Genomic DNA, 14,483 nt, shown 5'->3' on the forward strand with positions numbered 1-14,483 from the left:
CGCCACACATTACTGGCACATGAACCATACACACACGTGCGTAACCTCCCGGGTGCACTCCACACATTACACGTACATGTCTCGCAGAGCATCCATTAAACATTTGGGTACCACATGATGCTGGTGATGGCGCTGTGTAATGTTCTGGCCAATCCCTGCCTTCCCATTCTAGACTGCCCTGGGATGTGGGGGCTGGTCAGCTGTAGGCGGGGGTTGGGACGGAAAGTGTTGTGTTTTGTCTTTTTGTGCTGGAGCAATAAAAACCAGAACTGCATGATGGGGTGTCAGTACCGAGGGGAGCCTAGAACCTTCCGCCAGGACCCTCCTGTGACCTGCTCTGAGCCCTTCCATTGCACTTTCTTTTCTCCATGGTAACAATACTCACGATTTCCCTTTTAGTTGAGACTCCAGTCTCTGATTGGACAGCACCGAGCCTTTGGTTGCAGGCCCTTCCCATATCGACTTATCAGCCAACACTTAGTCTAGAATGGTTGTTGTGGCCCCAGGAGTGTGCAGTGTTGTAGCTGTGGCCCTCAGATGCTCAGCCCTCCTGTGCAGGCCCTGTATACCACTTGTATCTGTTTTTTTTTACCTGTAATTTAGTGCAGCTTCTCCAGCGACCCGTGTGCTGCGGCCAGCTTGTCTTCCCCGGAGGTCTTCTCTGTTCTGTTTAAGTAACCGAAGACCTCACCTGCGGTGGCCATGGAATGGTAAGTACCTCACACGTTTGGTTTTAATTTCTTTCTGGAACACACATCACTCACAAGTGCCCAGTATTAGGTAACTTGGGCTCCATTCCCACAGGACTGATTCCTTCAGCTGAAAATGACATCTGGATGTGGAGAGCTACAGCCGCTGAGCCCATAAACCATAATGACAGACTGTCAGGGACCACTGAGCCCATAAACCATAATGACCGCCCGTCAGGGACCACTGAGCCCATAAACCATAATGACAGACTGTCGGCTGCCGCTGAGCCCATAAACCATAATGACCGCCTGTCAGGGACCACTGAGCCCATAAACCATAATGACCGCCTGTCGGGGACCACTGAGCCCATAAACCATATTGACCGCCCGTCAGGGACCACTGAGCCCATAAACCATAATGACAGACTGTCGGCTGCCGCTGAGCCCATAAACCATAATGCCCGGCCGTCAGCTGCCGCTGAGCCCATAAACCATAATGCCCGGCCGTCAGCTGCCGCTGAGCCCATAAACCATAATGCCCGGCCGTCAGCTGCCGCTGAGCCCATAAACCATAATGCCCGGCCGTCAGCTGCCGCTGAGCCCATAAACCATAATGCCTGGCCGTCAGCTGCCGCTGAGCCCATAAACCATAATGCCTGGCCGTCAGCTGCCGCTGAGCCCATAAACCATAATGCCTGGCCGTCAGCTGCCGCTGAGCCCATAAACCATAATGCCTGGCCGTCAGCTGCCGCTGAGCCCATAAACCATAATGCCTGGCCGTCAGCTGCCGCTGAGCCCATAAACCATAATGCCTGGCCGTCAGCTGCCGCTGAGCCCATAAACCATAATGCCTGGCCATCAGGTGCCGCTGAGCCCATAAACCATAATGCCTGGCCGTCAGCTGCCGCTGAGCCCATAAACCATAATGCCTGGCCATCAGGTGCCGCTGAGCCCATAAACCATAATGCCCGGCCGTCAGCTGCCACTGAGCCCATAAACCATAATGCCCGGCCGTCAGCTGCCACTGAGCCCATAAACCATAATGCCCGGCCGTCAGCTGCCACTGAGCCCATAAACCATAATGACAGGCTGTCGGCTGCCGCTGAGCCCATAAACCATAATGCCCGGCCGTCAGCTGCCGCTGAGCCCATAAACCATAATGACAGACTGTCGGCTGCCGCTGAGCCCATAAACCATAATGCCCGGCCGTCAGCTGCCGCTGAGCCCATAAACCATAATGCCTGGCCGTCAGCTGCCGCTGAGCCCATAAACCATAATGCCTGGCCGTCAGCTGCCTCTGAGCCCATAAACCATAATGCCTGGCCGTCAGCTGCCGCTGAGCCCAGAAACCATAATGCCCGGCCGTCAGGGACCACTGAGCCCATAAACCATAATGACAGACTGTTGGCTGCCGCTGAGCCCATAAACCATAATGCCCGGCCGTCAGCTGCCGCTGAGCCCATAAACCATAATGCCCGGCCGTCAGCTGCCGCTGAGCCCATAAACCATAATGCCTGGCCGTCAGCTGCCGCTGAGCCCATAAACCATAATGCCTGGCCGTCAGGTGCCGCTGAGCCCATAAACCATAATGCCTGGCCATCAGGTGCCGCTGAGCCCATAAACCATAATGCCCGGCCGTCAGCTGCCACTGAGCCCATAAACCATAATGCCCGGCCGTCAGCTGCTACTGAGCCCATAAACCATAATGCCCGGCCGTCAGCTGCCACTGAGCCCATAAACCATAATGACAGGCTGTCGGCTGCCGCTGAGCCCATAAACCATAATGCCCGGCCGTCAGCTGCCTCTGAGCCCATAAACCATAATGCCCGGCCGTCAGCTGCCTCTGAGCCCATAAACCATAAGGACCGGCCATTGGCTTCCGCTGAGCCCATAAACCATAATGGCAAGCTGTTTGTGACTGCAGAGCCTATACACTTCAATGACAGGCTGTCTGCAGCTGCAGAGTCCATACACTTCAATGACAGGCTGTCTGTGACTGCAGAGTCCATACACTTCAATGACAGGCTGTCTGTGACTGCAGAGCCCATACACTTCAATGACAGGCTGTCTGTGACTGCAGAGCCCATACACTTCAATGACAGGCTGTCTGTGACTGCAGAGCCCATACACTTCAATGACAGGCTGTCTGTGACTGCAGAGCCCATACACTTCAATGACAGGCTGTCTGTGACTGCAGAGCCCATACACTTCAATGACAGGCTGTCTGTGACTGCAGAGCCCATACACTTCAATGACAGGCTGTCTGCGACTGCAGAGCCCATACACTTCAATGACAGGCTGCCTGCGGCTGCAGAGCCCATGCACGTCAATGACAGGCTGTCTGTGGCTGCAGAGCCCATACACTTCAATGACAGGCTGCCTGCGGCTGCAGCTATTTGTGAGTGTTCACACGGCCAGCAATAAAGGTGGTGATCATGGCTGGATATACACCGTGTGTCACAGAGTATCACTGGCTCTGCAAATACTCAGCCATCCATCCCAGCCACAGGAGTCTGATTCTTGCTGCTGGGATTTGCAGGGTGGCTAAATGCCATGTGAATGGAGCCTGGATTGGGCAGCCTTGGTCATCTGCCATGTTTAATAAGGAAGTGTACAGTATGAGCCGGGTGTGTTCATGTCTGCAGAGATTGAACACTGTGGCTACAAGCTGTTTATAGGCCCCTAGTACACCCAACAAGAGTTTTTGAGGGTCTTTAGTAAAATCTGAGATAAAACAGGAAGAGGGCCGCAGACAAGTCTATAAACACCAGCAGGACCACTATGATCAGTGTGGTGGGCCTCCCAATAGTTATTCATTAAAGGGGAGAACACTGTGCCACTTGTGACATGTAGGTTCAGTTGTGCTGAAAAGAGTGTCCCCCCCCCCCTTCCCCCTTGGAGAATTGGGGATGTACTATGAGTGAGCCGGCAAAACCCATTTCTTTTCTAGCAGTGAAATGCCCTCCTGTTCAATAGTCTGCATCCCACGAGTTTGTAATCCTGTGTATCGCCCCATTTACCATCAATGGCATTGTGCAGGCTTCTGTAATAGTTCTCTATGAGCCCCCAATTCCCCATCGCCCAATCATCTTGGCACAGTGCCTCCAGGTCATGCAAACTCTTTGGTCATCTTAGATGAATCGCACATTTGAGATCTCCCCAGAGCGGCTGGATGATAGGAAGGTCAGGAGACTGTGATGGCCACTCCAGAACCTTCACCTTTTCCTGCTGTCCCCACTGGAGGGTCAGCTTGGCCTTGTGCTCGGGGTCAATGTCCTGCTGGAACCCCTGGAGGGTCAGCCTGGCCTTGTGCTCGGTATTGTCAAAATGTGCTCCTTGAAACAACCACACTGTCTTTATACAGAACTGCCCGTAATTTCCCGATGTTACCTTTTGGGGTGTTATTTGTATCCCAAACAATTCTTCTGTCAGTTGTGACCAATCTTTCTTGTACTTCTCCTGATGTCCTGTCCTCTTCCTGTTTTATCTCTTTGTATCCCAAACAATTCTTCTGGCAGTTGTGACCAATCTTTCTTGTACTTCTCCTGATGTCCTGTCCTCTTCCTGTTTTATCTCTTTGTATCCCAAACAATTCTTCTGGCAGTTGTGACCAATCTTTCTTGGTCTACCTGACCTTGGCTTGGTATCAAGAGATCCCCAAAGTTTCCACTTTTAGCAAGTGATTGAACAGAACTGACTGGCATATTCAAGGCTTTGGTTATCTTTTTATATACTTTTCCATCTTTATAAAGTTCCATTACCTTGTTACGCAGGTCTTTTGACAGTTCTTTTCTGCTCCCCATGGCTCAGTGTATAGCCTGCTCAGTGCATCCACGTGAGAGCTAACAAACACATTGACTATTTATACACTGACACTGATTGCAATGTAAAAAGCCACAGATGTGGGAAATGACCCTTTAATTGCCATGGTAACCTATCTGTCACCTTGTGTGTCTGTACCAAGGCCAAACATTCCAGGGGGCGGAGACTTCTGATCCGGGCCATTTGGGGGATTTCTGTTCTCTTTAGGATTTAAGAAAAGGAGCCAAACAACTCTGTGATAATAAATGGCTTCATGTCATCACTGTCCTTCAATAAAAGACATTTTTCTTTTTGGCATGATCAGTCATATTTTCAATATAAATGCCAACCTGCAGGAGGATGGATTAGATGCTCCAGAACAAGACAATGAGCCAGCTTGCTTAGTGGCTGTGCCCCCTTTAGGACACAGTTTTACATGTGGTTTAAGAGAGGTGGGGTTGGCTCTTCATCCAAGTCTTTCTTGAGTCTATCAGGTCTTTGTCTCCAGCTTGGTCGTGGAGGACCCCCATATCCACTCAGGACCTTGGACCACATGTGATCTACTCTTTGCACACTTTGGTTGCAGATTGTTTCAGAGTGCTCCAGTTCTTTCCTCTGCAGAGTATCTCTGTCCCCCAGTGCACTTAGAGAATGGTTCCCCCGATATTTCATATTCCATTGTGTGAAATCCCTGGTGTTCTAACAGTCCCCCTGCATTCAATCTGGCCACGGTAGGCATGAAAGCACATGCATCTCAGTATGGTCAGCTCTCTGGCTGTGCTGGGAGAACCAATTGTCAGACTTGTACTGACACCCCCCATCTGCCCTCTGTCTGGTGACCTTAGTGACCTTAATCTGCCATTTTGTGTTGGTGGATTTGTTCCTTCCAAAGGAATCTCTCCTCAAATGTCTGGAGCCTTGGGCGTCAGTTGTGATTGCTTATTACTACTCTTGTCCCACATGGGACTCGTTTCCATACCAATGCACAGGGCTCCGTGGTTGTGCTGCTGAGATGATAGAGCTGTAGAGCAACTGACCTGGGTGTTTTTCAAGGGACCCGGTCTCTCTAGCTCTGCACTGGACACAGTGATTGCGATTTTGTGAGCATAGTTTGACCCTCTAATCCTTCACTGGGGCCAGTTTAATCCCACTCTTCTCATGTAACTCTGCCCCAGGTGCCCCTTGTGGTACATGATGCCCCCTGGAAGTCTTTTCCCTGCAGAGCTACTTCTTGACTTACAAGGAAATCCAGGAACAGCTGTATGTGCATCAAGTGTCACTTGGGCATTGCCATGACTTCAGAATGATGGCTTTCATATTCAGCCTACTGCCCTCTCCTGGCACCCCCATTTTGGAGTGCTTGGGCCACCACCTGTAGAGTCAGCTTTATGGACCTTTGTAGTTAGCACCCTTTCTGCAGGGCCTGGCTCCTGGCACTGGGGTTCCAGTACTGGTGATGCCCCCCCGATGTAACCTTTTGCTCCCTTGTTGTGAAACAGGGAGGTTAATCTGGGGTCTGACCCCTGATTTTTTTTCTGCTGGGTAGTGTTCAGTCCTGTAGGTAGCTGTGTAATCCTGACTGAATTCCTGAGCTATTGGCGAAGAGCACCAGCCATACAATATAGAGCAGAGGACTGCAGCACTTGGAAATGGGCTGTGTGTGTTTTACTTTGTAAAGTGAATCTGTAGTTGCATAGAATGGGGTACAGATGGAGGTGGCAGTGGATTGCTTTCAATTGGATTCCCATTCCCTTGGATGGCATGGATTAGAGAAGTGTCTCAAGCCTCGTATTGGCAAGCGCAGAGATCCACCATAATCCTACCGGCAGACGAGCCGTGCTAATAGCTGTCTGCCACGGACACAAGTTTTATGTAAATACAAAAGTGGTTCTGTGTGTTCCATGACTGCTGAATTTACAGATGATTGATCCGTGATGATTTTTTTTCTTCAATAAAGATTTCTTTCAAAAATTGAGTCCTGATTTGTCTCGGTTTATTAATTAGAGGGGTGATAACTTTGGGAAGGAGGGGTTTCCTGTTATATGCCGTCCTGTGCAGTAATCAGCAGATGAAGCAATATATTTCATACATACCAGATATCCATAACAAATGGATCCATTCTGAGATTTGAAGGAAGGACCCTTGGCCTCATATGCAATCGCAGTAGATTTTTGTGTCCACAAAGCAATGATTCTAGGTAAAGATATCCCTCCCTTGCCTCTGACCTGCAAGGGGTATGAAAGGGTTGCACTCATGATAGAAATCTGCTGTAGCAAAAGGTAAATGGATATTACTTCCACCATGGTGAGGAGATCCTCCTTATAGGCTGCTAGTAACACTGGTAAAATAAATTCCCAGTTGAAGTGGAAAGGAGATGCAGTTTTGGAAGAAAGTCCAGTGATGTTTGAAGGACCACCTTGTATACACAGACTCCGTAGACATGAAGGCTCGCAATTCTGAGACTTGCCTCGCTTATGTTCTGGACATCAAATCTATTGTTTTGCTAGACGCCATAGAGATCTTGTGCCCAGAGGATGAAATGAAGAGAGGAACCCGTGATATCGACAAGTCTCATGCTGGAAATAATGGTCTTCTTGGAGGCTCACCAAGGTGTGCAATAATTTTTTTTTTTTCCTAACTGCAAACTAATTTGCAGATGTAATCTGATGCAGATGTTTGTTATAGATCTGCAAAGTACACAGTGATTCCATAATATGTTCCTCAAAATTGAGTGATTCCATATCTTTTTCCTCTACTTGATCTGCAAAAACAGTTGCAACTGACTAGTTATTTTTTCTTTTTTTTTTTTTTTTTTTCTTTAAATATTTATTAATTTTTCATGCTATTACAAATATCCATAAAAGGAGACACAACACATATAAATAAATATTCATAACATTTCTACATTTCCCCTTCTAAAAACTCTTTTCTTTCCCGACCCTCCCAACCCATTCCCACCTCCCCCCCTCCCTCCCCTCTGCAAGCTCTCCCCCACTCTAATCTCTCGAGGCCTACTGACTTTAGGTAACGTCCTAGTTTATAGTTTTCTATATTTCTCTTTCAATCCTGATTTTTCCCATCTCATATAATATACTCCCATCCTGTCTTCCTGCATATGGTAAGATTTTTCCATTCTACCAATCTGGTTTACTCTATTGATCCAGTCTTCCTCCTTCGGCACCTCTGTTTTCTGCCAAAACTTGGGTATCAAACCTTTTGCCGTGTTTAAGTAGTACCCTACGCCTGATTCTTTGTATTTATTTACTGATGTCTCAACATTATGTAGGAGGCACATCGTTGGGTCTAACCCTATGTCATTTCCAGTTATTATTTCAATCAATTTAACTATTGTCTTCCAAAAAGCTTGAATTTTCGGACATTCCCACCATATGTGAAACACCGTGCCTATCTCTCCACATCCTCTCCAACACATTTTTGAATTTTCCCCACTCATCTTATGCTCAATACTCGGTGTAATGTGCCATCATGTCAAACACTTATAATTAATCTCCACTTCTCTCATACTAACGTTCTCGTGTATCAATCTAAACATCTTTTTCTATTTATCCTCATCTAACACCACTTCCATATCTCTTTCCCATTTTGTTATAAAAGTTAACTTTGTGTTTGTGTCTAATTCTGTGAGTATTCTATAGATTTTAGCAATACCGTGCTTCCCATCCCTTTGTGTTTCTAACAGCCTTTCAAACATATTCCACTCCTTTTTTTTTTTTTTTATATTAACAATTTTTTATTGGTTTTCAAAGAAATCATATGTTACAGAAAACAAAGGAGAGAAAAACAGATAAGTACATCGATGGCAAGGATTACATTTAGTCAAGACCAATGGAGTCATATATAACAGTGCGTTAATAATCATGGTCTTACATTTCGGGCCAGCATAGAGGAAGAGAAATTATTCCACGGGAGCCAGATCATCTCAAATACAGCAAACGAACCACTATGTGAAGCAGTCAAACACTCCATCTGTCTTACATCGGCAATAAGTTTATACAAAGTTGGCAATGAAGGTGGAGTAGAGGATAACCAACACATAGAAATACTTCTCCTGGCCGCTGTTAGCACATGTGCAGCAAGTTTTCTGGCTAGTTTAGGTAGACCCGGGAATGGCAAGCCCAGCAAAAAATGCAATGGGTCAAATGGGAGAGAAACATGCAACAATGATTGCAACAAGGAGCGGACCTCTTCCCTAAAAGGAGCAATGGAGCTGCAGGTCCAAAAAATATAAAGAGAGCCAGAAGCTCTACTACAGCGCCAGCAGGCAGGAGAAGCACTCAGATTATAAACATGAAGAACTTCTGGTGTTTTGTACCACAACATCATAATCTTGTATATATTTTCCTTAAAAACCAAACAAATAGAGGATTTAGATGCATTGTCCCATATTTTCTTCCATGACAATAAGTCAATATCACGTATAAATTGAGACCACCTACGCATATAAAGGTGACCGTCATTGGACAAAGGGGGGGCCTCCATAAGAAGTTTATAGGTGCTAGAGACAATACCCCTTTGGTGGGGACCTTCCATACATAGACGTCCGAAGGGGGTAGGTTTCCCTAAGCTCAATGAGGGTGATAGAGTAGAGAAAAAGTGGCGTATTTGAAGGTATATATACAGATGGCGAGAGGCTTTCCTCTGGAGATCCGAGAATGAATGCAACTTACGAGTCACCGGGTGTACCAAGTGACGTAGTTGAAAAAGGTTAGCTCCTACCCAGAGAGACATCCGGGACATGGCCATATTGTCTGGAAGATTAGGGTTATAAAGGATATTTGTCAGTGGGGAGCAATCAGAGGCCAATGTGAATTTAGCCTTACATTTCTGCCAAACAATCAATGAGAAAAGCATGGGACCTAGGAATAAGTGGCGAAAAGAAAGGACTTCCACCGTTGAGGTCGACCAGAGAAGGGAACACGGATGAACAGGGGACAATTGCAAAGACTCAATCTCAGTCCATGTATTGGGAGGGTAGTGGGTGGACCATGACATGAGAAAGCGAAGGTGGGTGGCAAAGTAGTATGTTATTATATCCGGCGCTCCCAAGCCTCCCCTAGAACGTGGGGAAAGCAGAACCGAACGAGCAATCCTGTGCCGCCTGTTGTGCCAAATAAAGTGTAAGAAAGATTTCTGAAGGGAGTGGAGCTTGGACATAGGAACGGGTCAGGGCAGAGTTGCAAACAGATATAAAAGTTTGGGTAGCACGGTCATTTTTAGGACATTAATACGACCGAGGAAGGAAATGGGCAAGGCATCCCAGTGTTTCAGAGAGCGAGAAATTGCTATAAACAGTGGGGGAAAATTGGCCTCATATATGGATTGGTAAGAGGAGGTGAGGTTGGTACCTAAATACTTTAAAGAGTGGGTGCACCATCGGTAGGAAAAGGCTGCCTGAAGGGAGGAAAGAACGTCGGGAGAAACATGTATTGGAAGTGCCTCAGTTTTGGACGTGTTGACCTTATAGCCCGATAAAGCCCCAAATTGTTTTGTGCAAAATCGGTAAAGAGGTGTGGGGACTCGTAAGTGTAAGGAGAATGTCATCTGCAAATAACGATAATTGTACTCATGAGAATGGGATTGTATTCCCCGGATATCCGGATTCGACCTGATGGCAATAGCCAATGGCTCCAGGCAGAGAATGAACAACAGGGGAGAGAGTGGACAGCCCTGACGAGTGCCATTTGACATCTGAAAGGGGGGTGAGAGAAAGGAGGCTAATCTGACCTGTGAGAAAGGGGATGAATAAAGGGCCTTCAAAGCTGCTACAAATGAACCCCTAAAACCAAATCTCTCCAGAACCATGAACATATAGGGCCAGCTTAAACGGTCAAAGGCTTTTTGAGCATCCAGGCTCAATAACACAGCAGGGGTAGAGGAACGATTGACCAAATCAACCAGATCAATAGATCTCCTGGTGTTATCTGCAGCCTGTCTGGCAGGTACAAAGCCCACCTGATCCCTGTGTATGAGCTTGGAGATAATACCGGAGAGTCGATTGGCCAAGATTTTAGTAAAAATTTATAATCGGAATTAAGTAGGGCAATAGGGCGATAGTTATCTACGATAGAGTGATCCTTATCAGGCTTAGGGATAACCGAGATATATGCACGGGAGAAGTCAGTCTGGGGTATGATTCCCTTAAAAACATCTCGGTAAAGGGAGAGGAGATGCGGGGCCAAAATACCAATAAAAGATTTATAGTAGGAGTAAGGCAATCCGTCCGGTCCCGGGGCTTTACGAGAAGGGAGGTGTTTAATTGTGTCCAATAATTCCTCTAGTGTAATGTCTGCGTTAAGGGCGTCCATGTCTGAGGATGTTACTTTCGGAAGTGACAAGGGGTCAAAAAAATTGTCAAATGATGACTGTGTGAGAGACGGGTGAAGGTCCGGGGTCAGACAATTATATAATTTCCCATAAAATGAGCCAAAAAGTGTTGCCATGGCCCGAGGGTCATAAGTAGGGCTTCCATCTGGCTGTATTAGAAGGTCGGGCATCGTAGAAGGGGACTGAGCTTTGAGACGGTTGACTAACATACGGTGTGGCTTGTTAGAAAATTTGTAAAATTTCTGTGTAACCCAAAGGAGGGACTGTGCAGTCTTACTGGAGTCAAAAGCTTTAATTTGGGCACGTAGAGATGCCACCCTCCTGAAGCCCTGAAATAGATGGCCTATTCAGTAACCGACGTTCCGCCACCGAGAGCTGTTGTATGAGAGAGGCCCTAGCACTCGCCGAGGACTTTTTTAAACGAGAACCCATGGAAATACAAAGTCCACGAAAAACCGCCTTGTGGGCCTCCCACAGAGATGAAGAAGAAGCTACGGAACCGACATTAAGAGTGAAATATGAATCTGAGTCCCCGTGACAATTCATCCCTAAGATGATCTGTGAAAAGAAATGTCTCATTAAGGCGCCAGTGACACGGTTTGGACACAGCAGGGGGAAAAAAAAGATTTAAGGTCAAAGAGGCATGGTCAGACCAAGTGATGGGATTGATTTCAGAGGAAACCAGAAGTGGGAGCAATGAGGCAGAAATGAAAAAATGATCTAGGCGGGAATAGCTACGGTGAGGGTTGGAGTAAAATGTAAATTGTTTATGAAGAGGGTGTTTAATCCACCAAGCGTCAAAGAGACGATGCTCCCTAATCAATTTACGAAACGATTTTGAAGAGGAGCATTGCCGCTTCGAGGGGGTGGATTCAAAAAGCACTTTCCTATCTTTATGAGGGGAAACAATCAGATTGAAATCTCCCCCTACAATCACCTGTGAGGTAGTAATGGAGTCCAGATTAGCAAGCGTTTGGGACAGGAATTGCAGTTGACCTGTATTGGGAGCATATAAATTCAACAGAATAAGGGGAGTCTCGCCAAGCATACACTCTAAAATAATATGACGACCCTGACGGTCAACTTTGGAGGAAACAACCCGAAGGGAGCAGTGTGACCCTATAAGGATTGCCACCCCGGCCTTCCCAGAAGGATTAAAGGCCGAGTAGGCTTGGGAAAAAACTCTCGAGGCAAAACGGAAAGAGGCAGTCGATTTGAAATGGGTCTCTTGGACAAAAATAATGTCTGCTCCTGAGGATCGGAATTCCTTCAAAGCCATCCACCGTTTTTGAATGGAGTTGAGGCCCTTGACATTATATGACAGAAACAGCAAAGCCATTATAAAATAACGACAACTGTTTTACATGTAATAGCATAAAAAATGAATGGGATACCATCGATGTAATACAGTAAAAAACAAAGAACGTCAAACAGTTGAACACAATACTTTGCAAGGCAATAGTGTAAAGAACAAAAAACAGAGAAATAAGTATCCGCAAGGATATAAACTCGGGAGCAACAATGTGACCCAAGTCATCTAGGCCTATGGCTAGACAAAATCGGGAGCAGCACAACAACCAGAACATCGGAGAGGACGCCAAGCCCTTCCAGGAAAGAAAAAGTAATCAAAAATGAAAAAAGCACCCAACACAATTTGGCCGGACAGATAAGGGAAACCTGTGGAAAAATTATGTAGAGAAAAAAAAAAGAGAACCAAAAACCCAGGAGGAAAAGGTTCATCACCGGATCCAGAAGGTCGCCCCAGAGATTCGTCAAGCAGGTGGATCAGTTGACCGAGGATGGCGCGGACGTTGTGGGGTACGTGAAGGTCTCTTGCGACCTCTGCGAACCGGGGTCCAAATCCCGCTGGGGGTGGCGGACGGACGAGACGGAGTTGGTGGCAGAGAGGACCCATCCTCTGACAGAGGCGGAAGTCCCAGGCGTTTTAGGAAGGAGTCCGCCTCATGAAGATCACGGAGCACAACTTGGGTATTGTCCCTATTTACGACCAACCGAAAGGGAAACCCCCAACGGTAAGGGACACGGTGTTGTTGAAGGTGCATGGTAATCGGCTTCAGGTCTCGTTGCTTAGCCAGCGTAATCGGGGACAGGTCGCAGAAGAGTTAGAGTCTGTCACCCTCAAAATCCAGCGATGATTTATGACGAACAGCAGAAAGTAGAGCTTCTTTGCTTTGAAAAAAATGAAAGCGAACAATAACGTCGCGTGGTCTGGTGCCTTCAGCAGGTTTTGGGCCCAAGGAGCGGTGAGCCCTATCCATACGCCAATCTGCTTCTGGAACTAAGGGGGCAGTGGCGATAAAGAAGGACAGAAGATGACGGTGCAGCTGTGCATCTGCAATAGACTCGGACATACCGCGAATACGGATATTTTGGCGCCGTTCCGTTTTCCAGGTCCTCTTGCTGGAGCTGCATTTGGGACATGGAGTGCTTCAGGCAAGCGTTATCATCTTCCAGTACGTGGACGTATTGTACGAAATTATCAAACTCGTTTTCCAATCTGTCCGTGCGGTCTCCAATCTGGGCAATTTCCCCTCTAAGCTCCAAGGCCAGCTTTCCCACCTGATATGGACGCAGTAATGTTGCGCAAACAATTTTGTAACTTATCATCCAACGCTGACAATGTGAAGGAAGCTGATGAGGTGGCCTGCTGAGGTGCCTGGATGGAGGGAGGATGCTTCCCTGATGCAGAGTGCTCCGCAACCCCCCCAGTAGCATGCTGGGGCTCATAGTCCTCCAGCAGTGATTGAGTCAGGGCAGAGGCTGGAACATCTGTGGGTGCAGTACCCTCCGCGACCATCGGGGGGCCGCGATCCCTTCCTGGGCTCCCAGCCATACTAGAGGCCGGGGATTGCGGCCTGGAGAGGAACCGCCGGAGCGGCGACGACCGCAGGTCACGTGACTGTGGGGAGGGGGGCCTCCAGCGCCCTATCTTCCCCATCAAGTCTCCTCTCAAGTGCCGGGCCGGGTGCGGGGAACGTAGGACTCACCCGCAGCTGAAGAGGAGTGGAAGCGGCTGTCAGGTGAGTCTATACTGGCCGGGGATGAGCGGAGCTCACTTGAAGTGCGGCCGCCATCGTTCCTGGCCGCGCATGCGCCCCCACTCCTTTTTTAATCTCAGGGGTTTCGGGAGATTTCCAATGAAACATTTTAATTGATGATATTTCCACTCATCCATTCTAGTAAAAATATCTCTCTTCTTCTCTTTTAATTCTTTAAATGGTCTCAATTCCCCCTCTACCAGAACATCTCTCAATTGGATATCTTCCTTTTTAAACCATCTCCCTGATATCTCATCCTTTCCTGGAGGGAAGTACTCAGTGTTTGTAAGAGGCGTTAATATAGAATTAAATTCCCATTTCATGTTTTTGTGTAAATTATCCCATACCCTTAAAACATTTAAAGTGTAAATACTTGTGCTTTCTTTAATTCCTCTAAACTGTGCTGGAACCCATATCATCTTACTCAAACTAATTCCACTAAGTTCATTTTCAATTTTTACCCAACTTTTCCCCTTATGGTTAAATGTCCAATCATAAATTTTTGCTAAAACTACTGCTTTATAGTATCTCTTGACATCTGGCAGTCCCATTCCCCCTTTCTCTTTAATCCTACTTAATGTTTCATATG

Source organism: Staurois parvus, unplaced genomic scaffold (genome assembly GCF_062004578.1).
Source record: "Staurois parvus isolate SC_StPar_1 unplaced genomic scaffold, SC_StPar_1.0 ptg001629l, whole genome shotgun sequence".
Taxonomy (NCBI): Eukaryota; Metazoa; Chordata; class Amphibia; order Anura; family Ranidae; genus Staurois; species Staurois parvus.